This window comes from Polypterus senegalus, chromosome 18 (assembly GCF_016835505.1).
Source record: "Polypterus senegalus isolate Bchr_013 chromosome 18, ASM1683550v1, whole genome shotgun sequence".
NCBI lineage: Eukaryota > Metazoa > Chordata > Cladistia > Polypteriformes > Polypteridae > Polypterus > Polypterus senegalus.
The window spans coordinates 86,811,200-86,828,559 of NC_053171.1; the positions used below are offsets into that span (position 1 = coordinate 86,811,200).

The window sequence follows — 17,360 nt, forward strand, 5'->3', positions numbered from 1 at the left end:
GACGTTATTACCCTTCTCTCAGTTTACGTCCATGTCAAGATGCTCATGTAATCTGTGTGTGTGTGTGTGCTGGACCCTCAATTATGTTGTCTGTTAGGCTTTTTTCCTTTGAATTCACTGTCTTAATCTTCTTTATTTATTTATCTGGTTTGTGCAATGCTATATACCAGGAGTGGCCAACCCATTGCTCCCGAGCCGCATGCAGCTGTTGGCCTGGTTTCATGCGGCTCTTACGTTCATATCGAAGTTTGTGTTTGTGTTTTTTTTAATGTTCGTGTTCGCTTCGCTTGAGTTCAATACGGTATTTTTGTCAAATACGCATGTGCGTGAGATGAAAATACCGCAAAGTTTCCTAGTAGGGGCAAGATCATTTAAGTAAACAATTTGTGTCAAGTTCGCTCTCAAAATGGCAGGGAAGAAATGCACAGCAAAACGAAAATATGAAGATGAACACAGGACTTATTTTAACAGAGTGGGAGAGTTTATATTTTTTTGTTGAACGTAATGGCAAGCCATTCTGCCTTATATGTCAGGCGTCATTAGCACATTTCAAAGCTTCAAATCTTCAGCGCCACTTCAGCTAACTCTGTGCTAACATCGACCAGGAATTTCCAAAAGGGACTGAATTTCGCAAGCACGAATTGGTCACTTTGAAAACTCAGGCAGAAAAGCAGATACAGTTTTTCCGAAAATTTACGAAGTGCTCAGAGACTGTAATGCTCGCATCGTATCAACTGGCTTGGAACATTGCACGGGCTAAAAAGCCATACAATGAAGGAGAGTTCGTTAAAAAATCCGTCAGAGACGTTGTTGAAATCTTGTCTCCTGAAAACGAAAAACCAAAACGCATGGTATCAGACGTCCAACTGTCCCGCCAGACTGTTGAACACAGAATATCGGACATTAACACGGCTATTGAATCACAGTTGCACTCTGACCTTCAAGCATGTGAGTATTTTTGTGTCGCATTGGATGAGAGTTGTGACATACAAGACAAGCCTCAGTTGGCAATATTTGCACGGTCTGTGTCAAACGATTGTGTGATCAAAGAAGAACTCCTTGATATTGTGCCATTAAAAGACAGAACCCGTGGCATAGATGTGAAAGAAACAATGATGGTTGTACAGTGATCCCTCGCTATATCACACTTTGTCTTTCGCGGCTTCACTCTATCGCGATTTTTTTCTCATACACGCTTACGTCAGTACGCATGCGCTTTCTGAGAACTTTTATCTAAGCCCCACGATGGCTCCTAAATGCTTTTTCTAAGCCTTCTGACAATGAAACTAAGCGCCGGAGGAAGATGCTTATTATCCAGGAGAAGGTGAAACTCTTGGATATGATTAAAGATGGCAATACCCTACAAAAGCCTCCTCACGCATATGAAAAGACAGCGCCAGCAACTGCCTATCAAGATGTTCTTCAGCCGCGCACCCAGACACCCACTGCCTACTCCTAGTACTCCTTCAGCAGAGGAGACAATGATTTACCTGCTGAAGATACTACACCACCTCTGAAGACTCTCCTACTGAGGCCGTGCCTTCATAGGTTAGTGGTTGTGTGTAAGAACTGTGTGTGTTTGTGTGCAATTAAATGTACAGTACAATAATCTACTATATAAAAGCGGTCGGGATTGTCCTTCCATCCCGTGAGTGCAAAGCGTAGTGATATTCCGCTTATCACAGACTTACTACTTGCGGCTTGTGGTACAAAGCGATGTGATGTGAGCAGAGTTCTGGTGCTCTCATCGTTCCCTTGCTTTTGTGCGCGATGCGCTGAAAAAATAGACAAAATTATGTCTCTGGAAATAATCTGTAGCTTATTTAGTGCATGAAACTCCGTCTTTAGCGGTACACATTTGAGCTGACATTGTACGACTTTGGACAGGCACTTGAGGGGATAAAAAAATACTTAGGTTTTCGGGAGATGTTATGAATGGGCACTTTGAGGTTCTCATTCCCTACACTTACATGCCTGAAGTACACATGGAGCGCACACAAAATGAGGATAAAAGTTGGTCGCCTTAAAAAGCGGGTGAGCCTAGTAATAATATGATATTTGTAACGTCTAATATGTCTTATTTTCTCTTATTTTGTCTAATATATTGGGTAATACGAGTGTAATGGTGACTAAAAGGTGTTATTTCATGTCTAGAGGGCTCTAATAATGTTAAAAAACGTATTTAGAAGGTCGTAAACAGGTTTTCTATACTCTAACTGCAAAAATATTCGATTTATAAATAAAGAATCCTACTTCGCGAAAATTCATTTATCACGTTAGAGTCTGGAACGGATTAACCGTTGATAAACGAGGGTTCACTGTATTTGTGAAAGCAAATCTGCCCATACCGAAACTAACTGCAATAGCCACGGATGGAGCGCCAGCCATGATTGGATCTGTGAACGGGCTTGTGGGGCTGTGCAAAGCTGACCAAACTTTTCCCGAGTTTTGGAATTTCCACTGCATCATCCACAGGGAGCAACTCGTGTCTAAATCATTGAATTTAGACAACGTCATGAAGCCTGTGATGGAAATCGTCAACTACATCCGCACACATGCGCTTAACCACAGGCATTTCAAGAATCTCATCGTTGAGCTGGACCAAGGGCTTCCAGGTGACCTGCCGCTGCACTGCACTGTGAGGTGGCTGTCAAAAGGCCAAGTACTCTCTCGCTTCTTTGAACTTTTGGATGCCGTGAAACTGTTAATGGAAGAGAAGGACAAGGACTATCCCGAGCTCTCTGACCTCAAGTGGATTATGGATCTGGCCTTTTTTTGTCGACATGCTGTGTCACTTGGACAGACTGAACCTGACCCTGCAGGGTAAGTTAAAAATGCTGCCCGACCTGCTGCAAAGTGTTTGCGTTTGTCAACAAACTGAAGCTGTTCAAGGCGCATATTCAAAAGGGAGATTTAACGCATTTTCCCACTCTTCTAAAAGAAAGTGGGCAATTCACCAGCGCCGCCCTGAATATGCAACACTGGTTGAAAACCTGCACGAAAGCTTTGTGACCAGGTTCCATGATCTACAACTGGAAAGGCCACAGATTACGTTTCTCGTCGACCCATTTAATGTGGAGACTGACTGTTTGAAAGCCCCGCTAGTCACAGATGAGGCCGCGGCTGAGTTGGAGATAAAAGATCTTTGTGAGGAGGACCAACTGAAACCTGCTTTAAGGGAGGGGACCACTGAGTTCTGGAAAAGTGTGCCAATGGAAAAATACCCCAATGTCAAACGGGCTGCGCTTAAGATACTGTCAATTTTTTATGTCAACATACGTCTACGAGTCTGTGTTTTCTATCCTGAAACACGTGAAATCAAAGCATCGATCTGTTCTGACTGACACCCATGTGAAAGAATTGCTTCGAGTGGCAACAACGGAATACAAGCCAGATTTGAAGAGGATTGTTCAAGGCAAGGAATGGCAGAAGTCCCACTAAGCAACATGCATAGTAAAAGAAAAACGCTATTGTAAATTATTATATTTTTGTTTGTGGACTTGGTTGAGCTGAGAGTTTGTGTGTGTGAGCCAGTGCACACAATGTTCATTGTTGAAAATGACTGGCCTGTGGTTTTAGTACTGTAGGAGTCAATTTCTGTCATTATCATGTTGGTGTGCACCATTTACAATAAATCTGGCTGAGCAGAGGTGTGTGTGTGTGTGTGTGTGTGTGAGGAAGGGATGGGTGATGTTCATGTGTGCCCATGTGTATGATGTGGCTCTTTGCTGTAACACAGTAAAAAATGTGGCTCTTGGTCTCTGACTGGTTGGCCACCCCTGCTATCCTCTTAACGCGCACACGTACCGGTCCCGGGACATAACAGCATTTTAAAAACGTTACAGTAATGTGTGCATGCCCATCTGCCATGCATCTCGACACCCTACCCATCAAATGAAACTTCAAAGTCTCGTCTTACCGATGATATAAACCATTTTGACACACAACAACCACAGCAGTGACACTAAAGCCTTTTTTACAGAGAAGTACATACTTTTAAGAGTTGACTTTCCCTACCTTTGAAGACCCCCTGCAAGTCAAACATCAATATTTCCGAGCAGTATTGATCCCATTGTGTCCGTAAGGCTCCAGCGAATATAATCCAGTAAAACTATTTAGGTCCAAAACACACGATATATTCTCAAAGGGACAAAAACTCCAGAAAACGTTTCATAACTTGAGACCACCTACGTAATTTTTTTTCATTTATATTGCTCATATCAGACATAATTTGTTTCTGTTGGCGATAACCATGCTACCGCATGAAACACGGAAGTGTTAGCTTCTGATCGACACCTAAGTTGGCCAATTACGACGGGTCTGGGGTTGACTGGCACCTCGTATAGCCAACCAGTGTCACAGACAGCTTGAAGGATGACGTAAAGCTCCAAACCCTGGTAGAATCTACCAGTTTGATTGGACACTGTGACTGACACTCAAAACTTACAGCCAATGAGCAGCCGAGCAGTTTGATATGTAACTTGCCATACTAACTTGTAAACAAAGCGTTGAGCTGCTTGAAGGTGGCATTTGTGCCAGTCTGCAGAGTTGGTGCGTGGTTGTTTATTGTGATTTAAGCCAAGTTTTTCGCATTTTAAATATGAATAAAAGTAGAAGTTTAAACGTAAATAAAATTAAATAATAGATGCATGTACGCGTTGCGAAAGTATTCAACCGGCCCAGGAGACGTCTAATGGCAGAGAGCGACATGTGCCACGCCCTTGTGCTTTCTACTTGCTAGTGATTGCTGCCATCAAGTGGCACATGGAAAAACACTGAGCTGTGTTGTAACAGTTTGTAAAAGAAATGTATATAGTTTGTGTGCATTTTATAAACAAAAGTAAAAATAAAAATATAAATATATTTTTGGCCCATAAGACTTGTATTGACTATTTTACATAGAAATGTGTATTTTTATTGTTTTATTATTTTTATAACTAATAGACACTGTATGTAGATATAGATTCCTTTAGGTGTAAGCTTTCAGTAGAGCCCTCATTGATATCTGTGGGTTGAAGCATTCAAAAGTTATTACACTTTTTCCAGACGTTCCAAAATGTGGATAATGGTCCCTCTAAAAAGCCCCTGGACATGCCCACATAAAAACTGGTGTAAAAAATGTCATTTTGACAGGTATTCTTTTCAAATTTGAAATTTTGAGTAGTCAAGTTATTCTGTTGGTACATAGTGTGTTTCTGTCCCCACCTACCTACTGCAGCTTTATTTTCCTTTATTTTCATAAAAAAACTTAGGCGAGGACAAAAAAATGTGTTTTTTTTGTGAGTTCTAATGTGCATAACTTTTGATCAGTCACACCTACAGTGATTCTGACTACTAAGGGTGAAACTAGAAAATGTGACCTTTACAAAGAGACCAAACATGTGTTTATACTCCAGATAGTTCAATAACAGCAATGATTCTAATTTGGAGAGGTCGAATTACAAGCGATTTAGCAAAAATGACCCCGCTTGATACTGTATACCCTGCCATTCATTCTTATATTCTGTAAGTGCCTTGAGCATGGGAAAGGTGCTATATAAATAAAATGTATTATTATTATTACGTTTGCAGAAATGACTCCCATTGTGTTCTGCTAAAACTGAATAGGGAAGTGAGGTGTTCTGCTAACGGATGGAAGGATGGCAAGCGACAAGTCAAAACCTGTAGGACTAACAATCTTTCACCGTGAACCAAAGTACAAGTCAGAAAGGAAGGTTGAAATAAACCTAGCTAGAAACTGAAAATCCAAGTAAACTTTAACTAAATCACACACTTTTAAGTTTTGTAAAGAATCCAATGTCTCAAATGTGACGTCACATGCACCACTTCCTAGACCATCACTCCATTGCAGGAGCTCCACAAAATGATGACACCTGTGAGAAACAAAATGGTGATGGTGACAAGTGCAAATCATAACATTAGCAAAATGTAATATTGTTCCAGAAACAACATCTAAGAAAAACAACAATACATTTAGATTTCCTGAGATTCAAAAACCCTTAGAAAAGTATATCTGAACTTGAACCATTTTACTGTTAGAAAAAAATCTTAAATCACAAATTGACTTTTTATACATTATAACAATCTAGACAAGAACAGGCCATTCAGCCTAAGAAAGCTCACCAGTCTTATCCACTCAAGTCTCCCAAAGTAACATCAAGTCGAGTTTTGAAAGTCCCTAAAGTCCCACTGTCTACCACACTACTTGGTAGCTTATCCCATGTATCTGTCGTTCTTTGTGTGAAGAAAAACTTCTTAACTTTTGTGTGAAATTTACCCTTAACAAGTTTCTAATACTGTCCCCTCGTTCTTGATGAAGCCATTTTAAAGTCACCGTGTCGATCCACTGTGCTAATTCTCCTCATAATTTTAAACACTTCAATCATGTCTCCTCTTACTTTAAAAAAAAAACAATCATGCTTGTCACAATGTTTGTGACCAATGATGTCATCCCTCTTCCTTTTTGAAGATTCAAAAATATCAAATGTTAACTTAGACAGGGAGAGGATAAGAATATCGATTTTCTATCTTCTGATTTTGATAATGGTTTGACTGTGATGACTGGTTTTGTAAAAATAAAAGTTGACCGACCTCTACCTGAGAGTACCTGCTCTTTGGTTTACAGTTTTCATTGTTCTTTGTCATTTTTTCACAAAGACATTGTAACAATATGGAGAACACGTGACCTTTGATAACTGATGGGCATGAGTTAAGACAGTTCTCTGGCTATACTCATTTTTCCATATTTTATAACTTTCATCCCCCAGAACTGCACAAATTTTGCATGTAAACTTTTTACTTAACATTCTGGAATTCTTAAATGGCATCTGGATTGAGAGGGTCTCACTCAAAGGTCTCCAGCCCCATGAAGAATTTTCTGCCTACAGAAGATGAACAAGCCAACAATTCCAGTATTTACTGTAAGATCTCTTTAATACTCTGAAGTTCTGTAGTTTGTGATTGACCAGCTGTCCACCGCTTTGGAGTCCCTGCAGCAAAAATTCCAGGTTGAGATCCGCATGCTCTAAAATAACATCCAGGAAATCAAAATGGAGCAAAAGATTTCTTTGGAGTTTAAAATGTTGCTGAAAACAACCTATAGGCCCTGAAATGGAGATCACTTCACTGGAGAGTTGGTATCAGCATTAAGTTCTAAGATCGCTGAATTGGAAGACAGAAACTGCAGTAACAACATTTGCATCGTGAGAAACAACGATAATGCTGAAAGTGGAAAAGCTGTCAAATTTCGTAACAACCTCTGGCCAGCTGTGTTTCTAGCCCTCTGTAATCTTTCACCTGTTGTGGAGAGCTGCTGCAGGATTTATACAGCCAATCAGAATTCACCCCACCTGTGCCATTAATATTAAAGCTCCTCAACTTTAACAATCCTGAGGTTATTCTGGCGGAAGCAAGGAAGTCACCAAACCTGGCCTGTCAGTGTTAGTGAATTCATGTGCAGCCCCTTCTGCTGTACCTAGCCCGTCTCAAGATTTTTCATGCCTTGGGACACATAGTCTTTGAAGACCCAAAGCAACCTCCAGAGGCCATCAGCAACTTTCAACTTATGGGCACTTTTCCCTTTTAATGGGTGCTGCTTGGTTTCTTTTTTCATTTGTCTTGTAACGTCTAAAGACATCTTCTTGAGACAAGCATTTTTTGTGCGGGTATGGAGGCCTCATTACTATCGACTTGCTTTTAGATAGATAGATAGATAGATACTTTATTAATCCCAAGGGGAAATTCACATAATCCAGCAGCAGTATACTGATACAAAGAAACAATATTAAATTAAATAATAATAAAAATGAAAAGAATTAAAATAAAATTAATGTTCGCCTTTACTCCCCCGGGTGGAATTGAAGAGTCGCATAGTGTGGGGGAGGAACGATCTCTTTAGTCTGTCACTGAAGCTACTCCTCTGCCTGGAGATGACACTGTTAAGTGGATGCAGTGGATTCTTCATGATTGACAGGAGTTTGCTTAATGCCCGTCGCTCTGCCACAGATGTTAAACTGTCCAACTTTACTCCTACAATAGAGCCTGCCTTCTTAACAAGTTTGTCCAGGCGTGAGGCGTCTTTCATCTTTATGCTGCCACCCCAGCACACCACCGCGTAGAAGAGGGGCACTCGCCACAACCGTCTGGTAGAACATCTGCAGCATCTTACTGCAGATGTTGAAGGATGCCAACCTTCTCAGAAAGTAAAGTCTGCTCTGAACTTTGTTACATAGAGCATCAGTATTGGCAGTCCAGTCCAATTTGTCATCCAGCTGCACTCCCAGATATTGAAAGGTCTGCACCCTCTGCACAGTCACCTCTGATGATCACAGGGTCCATGAGGGGCCTAGGCCTCCTAAAATCCACCACCTGCTCCTTGGTCTTGCTGGTGTTAAGGTGTAAGTGGTTTGAGTCGCACCATTTAACAAAGTCTTTGATTAACTTTCTGTACTCCTCCTCCTGCCCACTCCTGATGCAGCCCACGATAGCAGAGTCATCAGCGAACTTTTGCACGTTTTATTGACTATGCTAAACATAATAGGATTGGTAGGGCGGATTTGGCAGCATTACGTCCTGTATCTTGGGCCTGTTTCTAGCACTGCATTAGTGGGATGGTTTGGGGCAGAGTTTGGGCAGGAAGCCCTTGTCATTACTTGTTGGTGCTTGTATTTCTGGTGGTGAAGGGTGATGCAGGTGCAGGGATACTCTAGCATTTCTTATTCCATTTATTTGCTTCTCTTAGTTTTTCTTCTTTACTGTAATAATGGTGTGACAGATCGAGGGCGCTATTGTCCTGTTGAACCCTCAGACTATATGCCAGACACCAGATAAAAGTCCAAAATAATGACATTTTATTAATACACAGTGCACAAAGCACCCGGGATGAACAGCCGGCCATATATTACAATGACTAATCTTTGTGTTGCCTCTTGGAATGTTCAAGGACTTGGTTTGGGTGCTAAGCATGTTGGCGCTCTTGGTTATTTACGGTAAAAGAGAGTGGATGTGGCATTTATTCACAAACTTAAGCTAATGGCCAAGGATATGCCTGGGTTTTCCAACAAACACTGCTTTGTGCCTATCTCTGCATTGACTACCACTAAAAAGCGTGGCATGGTTATTCTCCTACTAGGCACGAGTGCAGATGGTGCCTGCAGATTCTGCAGCATGCTAACTGATTGTGTATTCACCGACCGTGTATGTGTCTACATTTTTTAAGCATATGTGTCGAGATCCTGAATTTGATACAGTCATTGTCAGTATGGATTCAAACACCTTTATGAATCTTCTGCTAGATAACATTCTAGCACCCATTTGCATCAATGCATACCGTGCAAATTTACCTCAGATTTGAACTTGGCTGATTGCTTTTGGTTATTAAATCCCTCTGCAAAATTTGTTTTGTTTTATCATCCACACACCATTGTTACTTGGGACTAGATTATTTTTTTTATTTTTAATTTACTTGCTTCTCTTTTTATTAACGCGTCTCTTGAAATGGCCAGTCCTCTCAGATCGCCACTGCACAATGGTAGAAACTGATGTTCCTGCTTGTCGGAGATTAAACACGTCTTTGCTTCAGATTAAAGAATTCTATGGTACTCTTGCCTCAAAGCGTATAGATTTTATTAACATTAATTCCAGCTTTGTTGATGATCCAGCCTGTGTGTGAATGGCTGTAAAAAGGATTTTGGGTGATCCAGTATCCTCTCTATATGCAAGTCTGCGTAAGGCGTCTGCCAGACCTCCACTCTTATTTTCAGTCCAGCAGCATGACCTCCTTTCTTCACCTTCCATCATGTGGAAAGATATCTTTTAACAATATCTCAACATCTTCCAAAAGCCCCAATTATCAGCATACACAATTTAAATTTCTGTATCAGCTATACCTCACCCCTTGAAACCCAGCATTTAGACGATTGTGTCCAATTTGCCCATCTAGTATTTTTTCTGTTAATATTCGCCTTTTGCCTCATATATTTCTTCTCCTGGTCTTCTCTTCTCTTTACTATTATCCAACAAAGGGTATTCTGTCTGGGTACCATCTTTGCTAAACTACTTTTAGCCTCACGCTGGAAATCTCCTGACTCAGTCTTTGTACACTCCTGGAAATCCTCTTTCTATAATCTAAACCTTCATGAACTTTTGGCTGCCTAGATCAATGGATCATCTGACTCCAATATAAAGAAGTGGCATGCTGCTATGCACTTGGTTCACAAATGGTTGGTGGTGAGGTCTGTGTCATGCCTCAAATCTTAATCCTCAATTTCCCACTTTTCGTCTTCCGTTCCTAGCTGTGTGTTTGGAGGGTTGCTGGGTGGGGGATAGGCTCTCAGGGGTGAGGGGAGGGGGGTGTTGGGTTGTTGTTGCTTTTTATGGTTAGAATTTTTTTTTTTTTTTGTAAAATTCCCAACTCATACTGAAAAAATTTTGATTGCAGAAAACATAAAAATAAATAAATAAATTAATAGCAATATTAGAACTGGTAGTAAATGAAAAAGGCTGTTTTTGAACTTTGTATTATACATGTGATTTGTTTTCGACGCAAAAGGAAAAGAAAAGCAAACCAGAAAAAAATAAATACCAAAAGGAGTTTATTGGAAATAACACTTAAAGGCTTAACAAAATAAATTAACACAAAAAAAGAATAATGAAGTATTTAAGGCAATAAAAACTAAACCGTGTACAGAAATTCCAAAAGACAAAATTATCAGTAATCCTTCTATATAAAAGCGGTCGGGATTGTCCTTCCGTCCCGTGAGTACTAGTTTCACACACGCCCCGTTCATTTTGCAATGCGATGGGATTTGTAGTTTTGTTTTTCCAGGTAAAGATGATTTTCTACTCCATACTATGCCATATCTTCTTCCTATTTCTTACTATATAAGCGGTGGGATTGTCCTTCCGTCCCGTGAGTGGAAGCGTAGGGTATTCCGCTTATCACAGACTTACTACTTGCAGCTTGCGGCGAAGCGACATGATGTGAGCAGAGTTCTGGTGCTCCCATTGTTTCCCTTGCTTTTGTGCGTGATCGCTGGAAAAATAGACAAAATTATGTCTCTGGAAATAATTAATGTTGATGGAGTACAAATGCCTCACGCGTAATAAATATCAGGGAGGTTCAAAGGGCGACCTCAATATAGAAAAAAGTTAAAATTTCATCACAAAATAACAGAAAGTATTAAAGTAATACCGCTCAAATGCAATATAACCAAATTAACGAGTTTGTATAAAATATCAAATTGATCTACATATTGAATTGCCTTAAGAAGTGGTCAGCTTAAAAGGCGAGTGAGCCTAGTTAGGTAATAATTAAAAGGGAAGCATTCTCAAATTCATATTCTGATAAGTAACTTATTTGAAAAAGAGGCCATCGAAAAGTGGAAAAGCTCATAAACAAATTACCATACAAAGAATATTTTCAACAGTTAAATGCCCTCATACTTTACTTTATAAATATAGCTATAAAAAGATTAAAAACTTAATAGAAAGAATTTAATAGACTGGAGGCTTGCAAATTCCTTGAAAAAGGCCTCTAGAGGCAACCTACCTGTAGTGTTAAAAGAACCCGCCTCCTTCGGCTCAAGGAAAAGAGGAGATGGCAAAAGGAAAATAATAAGACTGAACAATTAATATTTTGAAAAGACTATTAACAAAAACATGATAATAGTGAAAAATAATCCATCAATTATCCAACCCGCTATATCCTAACCACATGGTCATGGGGGTCTGCTGGAGCCAATCCCAGCCAACCCAGGGCGCAAGGCAGGAAACAAACCCCGGGCAGGGTGCCAGCCCACCGCAAGTGAAAAATAATTCAATTCTAAAATCAATCAATCAATCAATAAATCAACATTTATTTAGCACATGAGACAAACAAAACAATTCACAATGAAAAAAATACAATAAAGAATAACAACAAAAACCTAAACAATAGATTCATACAAAAAATGTAGCTCAAAGTGCTTTACAAAATGAATAGAAAAATAGAAGACACAATAAAAATAAACATAAGTCAACATTAATTAACATAGAATAAGAGTAAGGTCCGATGGCCAGGGTGGACAGAAAAACAAAAAAACTCCAAGGGCTGGAGAAAAAATAAAATCTGTAGGGGTTCCAGACCAAGAGCGGACATTTGCCCAGTCCCATCTGGGCAATGTACCCAAAAGTAACATAAGTCAAACAGTCCTCTTTGTATTTAGGGTTTTCATGGAAGGACCTGATGATGATGGTCAGTTCGTAGACTTCCTGGCTTTCAGTCCATCAATGTTGGTGCATCATGATGCTAAAAGAAAGAAAGAAATGAACTTGTGTAATTTTATTAATGAGACAAACAAAACAATTCACAATGAAAAAAAATACAATAAAAGAATAACAAAAAAAACCTAAACAATAGAGAAGGTGTCCTTACCCCGGCACAGGAAAAAGTACATAAAGTATATATTGAGAAAGGAATAAAATAATTGAATAATGGAACAGTTGTCTAGAGCAAGATATAAGTTATCATGCTAGCACTGGGTGATAAAGGAGCTCTATTCTATTATACCAGCACAGGCGGAAAATAACTAACATGTCTACATTTTCATTCTTCTGCATCAAATCTTGAATATAGATGTTCAATGACAGATCTAAACACTTGCAGCCTCACACAGTGGCGTCAGTGCCACTTATGATAAATTAGCCAGGAAATTTCCAAAGACAAAGGGGTGTCAGTTATAGTGCTGTCGGTTAATCATCTGTATCAGAAGTGCTATGTAACTATTTGTGTGCAACATTTGTAGTTTTATTTTTTTTTTTTTTGCACTAGGGGCTAATATTATTACTGTCGTTCATTGGAGCTGCTTAGTCTTGAACATGCTAGATACTGTACATTTGCCCATGAGCGAAACATTTTTGCCGTACATCAATTCTTGCCTTCTTAGTCCTTTTCTTTGACTTTTGTTGATGGTCAATGCAATATATAGTTTTATATCAAAGTGTATTCTATTAAATTGAAGTGGGTAATCAGTAATAATAATATGAATTTTGAGTATTAATGTCCATACATATGAACATTTATGACGTACAAGAGTGGAGGAAGATGCACACAGGCAGATTATATCCTGTGCAGGAGGGTCCATCTGAAGGAGATTAAAGACTGCAAAGTGGTGGCAGGGGAAAGTGTAGTTAGGCAGCATAGGATGGTGGTCTGTAGGATGACGTTGGAGATCATGAAGAGGAAGAGAGTGAGGGCAGAGCTAATGATCAAATGGTGGAGGTTGAAAAAGGAAGACTACAAGGTTGAGTTCAGGGAGGAGGTAAGACCGGCACTGGATGGTGGTGAAGAGTTACCAGACAGTTGGGCAACTACAGCAGATGTAGTAAGGGTGACAGCAAAAAGGGTGTTTGGTGTGACATCTGGACAGAAGAAGGTGGAAAAGGAAAACTGGTGGTGGCAAGGGAAATACAGGAGAGTATACAGAGGAAGAGGTTGGTGAATAAGAAGTGGGATAGTCAGAGAGATGCACAAAGTAGACAAGAGTACAAGGAGATAAGGCACAAGGTGAAGAGAGAGGTGGCCAAGGTTAAAGAAAAGGCGTATGATGAGTTGTATGAGAGGTTGGACACTAAGAAGGAAGAAAAGGACCGGTGGGCTTAACAGAGGGACCGAGCTGGGAAAGATGTGCAGAAGTTTAGGGTGATAAAAGGATAAAGATGGAAATGTACTCACAAGTGAGGAGGGTGCGTTGAGCAGATGGAAAGAGGACTTTGAGAGGCTGATGAATGAAGAGAACGAGAGAGAGAAGAGGTTGGATGATGTGGCGATAGTGAATCAGGAAGTGCAACGGATTAGCAAGGAGGAAGTAAGGACAACTATGAAGAGGATGAAGAATGGAAAGGCCTTTAGTCCAGATGACATACCTGTGGAAGTATAGGGGGGCTTAGGAGAGATAGCAGTAGAGTTTTTAGCCAGATTATTTAATGGAATCTTGGAAATTTAGAGGATGCCTGAGGAGTAGAGAAGAAGTGTACTGGTACCGATTTTTAAGAATAAGGGGGATGAGCAGGACTGTAGTAACTACAGGGGGATAAAATTGATGAGCCTCAGCATGAAGTTATAAGAAAGAGTAGTGGAAGCTCGGTTAAGAAGTGAGGTGATGATTAGTGAGCAGCAATATGGTTTCATGCCAAAAAAGAGCACCACAGATGTGATGTTTGCTCTGAGGGTATTGATGGAGAAGTTTAGAGAAGGCCAGAAGGAGTTACATTACGTCTTTGTGGACCTGGAGAAAGCATATGACAGGGTGCCTTGAGAGGAGATGTGGTATTATATGAGAAAGTCAGGAGTGGTGGAGAAGTATGTAAGAGTGTTGTACAGGATATGTACGAGGGAAGTGTGAGGTCTGCAGTAGGAGTGACAAATGCATTCAAGGTGGAGGTAGGATTACATCAGGGATTTGCAATGGTGATGGACAGGTTGACAGACGAGATTAGACTGGAGTCCCCATGGACTATGATGTTTGCTGATGACATTGTGATCTGTAGTGATAGTAGGGAGCAGGTTGAGGAGACCCTGAGTAGGTAGAGATATGCTCTAGAGAGGAGAGGAATGAAAGTCTGAAGGACCAAGACAGAATACATGTGTTTGAATGATAGAGAAGTCAGAGGAATGGCGAGGATGCAGGGAGTAGAGTTGGTGAAGGTAGATGAGTTTAACAGTACAGAGTAACGGGGATTGTGGAAGAGAGGTGAAAGGGAAGGTCTACAGGACGGTAGTGAGACCAGCTATGTTATATGGGTTGCAGATGGTGGCACTGACCAAAAAACAGAGCTGGAGGTGGCAGAGTTAAAGATGCTAAGATTTGCATTAGGTGTGACAAGGATGGATAGGATTAGAAATGAGGACATTAGAGGGTCAGGTCAGGTTGGATAGTTTGGAGACAAAGGCAGAGTGGTGAGATCGCATTGGTTTAGTCATGAGCCTAGGAGAGGTGCTGGGTATATTGGGAAAAGGATGTTAAGGATGGAGCTGCCAGGTGAGAGGAAAAGAGGAAGGCCTAAGAGGAGGTTTATGGATGTGGTGAGAGAGGACATGCAGGTCATGGGTGTAGCAGAGCAAGATGCAGAAGACAGGAATATATGGAAAAAAATGATCCGCTATGGCAGGCTCAGGATAAAGCAAGTTTAGAAAATGGACGCATGATGTAACAAAAGGCACTATACAAGCGTTCAACCCAACACAGACAGACGCAGGAGGCACACTGATAAAACAAATAAATGTTTTATTTCTTTTTCTTCGCCTGTGGGCAACACCTTCCCCATTCCTACAAGCACAATATCACAATCACCACAATACTTCTTCTTCGTTCCTCCACTCCTCTCTGGCAAGCTTTGTCTCCCTCCTCCCGATTCTGGCTCCCGGAGTAGTGTCTGCTGGTCCCTTATATAGGTCACCCGGAAGTGCTCCAGGTGCTCGTTGACCCACTTCCGGCAGCACTTCCGGGTGTGGCAGGAGAACCACCCACACAGGCTCAGGGACAGTTGCAGCACATCCTGGAGGCACCTCCAGATCCCAACAGGCCTGTAACGAAGTCCAATTCCCATGAAACCTTGCGGGAGTCCGAGGTATCACTGCCATCCAGGAGGGCTGCCATCTAGCATTCCGGCAGGGATGATGCTCTGTCCATACTTGATCCCTCAGTCCTTCCAAGGCAGAGGTGTCCCAACCGGGCAGGGGCCCCAGCCACCCATGACAATGGATGGATGGATTACTCTTATTATTATTACTGTTATACTGTATGTTGACAATTTTAATTTGTTCACATTGTTCACTAAAACATTACTTTTTGTGTTTTGGTCAGTTGTATTTTTATTTTGCCATAGATATAGCCAGACAATAAAGTTGTAACATTGGATTGTGTTTCACTTTAACTTATTGCAGGAGGCAATGCCATTTACAGGCTGCAAACTTAGATGGAACATGTAATGAATTAAATGTTTGAAATTCTTATATTATATACTAATATACATACAAGACACACTGAAATCAACACACACAAATCCTTGAGCCAGGAGACCATGAATTGGATTAAGCGGTTTTGAAAATGGAATTAAATGTAAAAAAAACCATAATAGAATATAAATCTATGTTTAATTGAACATGTCTGTAAAATACCAATGAACGGATTATTCATTGTTGTCAGGAGAATATTGCGTGTCATGAGATTTTTCAGTACCACATCACCCCGTACTGGGAGTTGGAGTAACGCTCACTCACGTCTGCATGCTGCAGGGCAGGAAGTATACAGCATAAAAGATGATATCCACACCCTTTTTATTTTTTTAGCTGCTACAGGTCTGTTTTAGTCAGGTCAGTAAATGTTTGTATATACTGTAGTATGTGACAAAATATCTACGTATGTTGTAGGTATTGTTGCAACCAGAGGAAGAAAACTTTGGTAAAGTAAATAAAGCCTGTAGACTAATTAACCAAACAGGTAGTGTATAAATTTCAGTACATAATCAGTATATTGTTTATGAGGCGTAGTCATATGCTCCAGTGTACAGTGTATGTGTTTACTATATACTGTAATATATATACATTTGTTTCAGTACGCTGTGCAAGTGTTTCAGTATTTGGTGTATGTATTGTGAAGAATGAAATAAGTTGCAAATGACACTTTTTTAAAATAAATAATACCTTGAACTAAACCTACAGTTTGTGTAGGCGCTAAAGTTTTTCCTACCTAGGCAAGGATTTAATTATCACGCCCCGTTATGGGGTACTGCCAGTCAGGATGCATTCTTGTGAGAATCTAGGGTAACGCTTTACATTAAGTGTCCATAATTACACTGTAACTACTATGTAATTACCTGTATAAGTACAGTGTAACTATGAGTTATTACTCCGTACTTACTCTGTAATACAAAGTAACGCCACCATTTAAAACAGATCTTGAAATCTCATCGAAAACCTATGCAGTTATCACTGCAATTCTCCATTAAAATTGCCCAGACCATGGAACATCTGTTACATAGTTGAAGTTACATACCCTGATGTTTTTATTATATTTTGAAAGTACAGCTACATCGTAACTATGTAAGTACACTTGTTATTGGATCAGTGATAAATTGTTGCATTGTAATTGTATACACTGTGGAATAACAATGACAATTGAGTAATTAACTATAGCGTTACTTTGTATTACACACTAAGTACGGAGTAATAACTCATAGTTATTACTATCAATACTGTACTTATACAGGTAATTACATAGTAGTTACAGTGTAATTATGGACGCTTAATGTAAAGTGTTACCGAATTTAGAATAGTATTTGAGGCCATGGAGAGGAGCTGTAAGTCTGTTGTTAAATTAGTT

General features: G+C 40.2%; 1 protein-coding gene across 2 annotated transcripts in view; it reads left to right on the plus strand.

Annotated features, from left to right (window-relative positions):
* efcab11 (EF-hand calcium binding domain 11) overlaps positions 1-17,360 on the plus strand; it is a 347,705-nt gene that overhangs the window by 31,159 nt on the left and 299,186 nt on the right. The gene's annotated exons all lie outside the window — the stretch shown is intronic.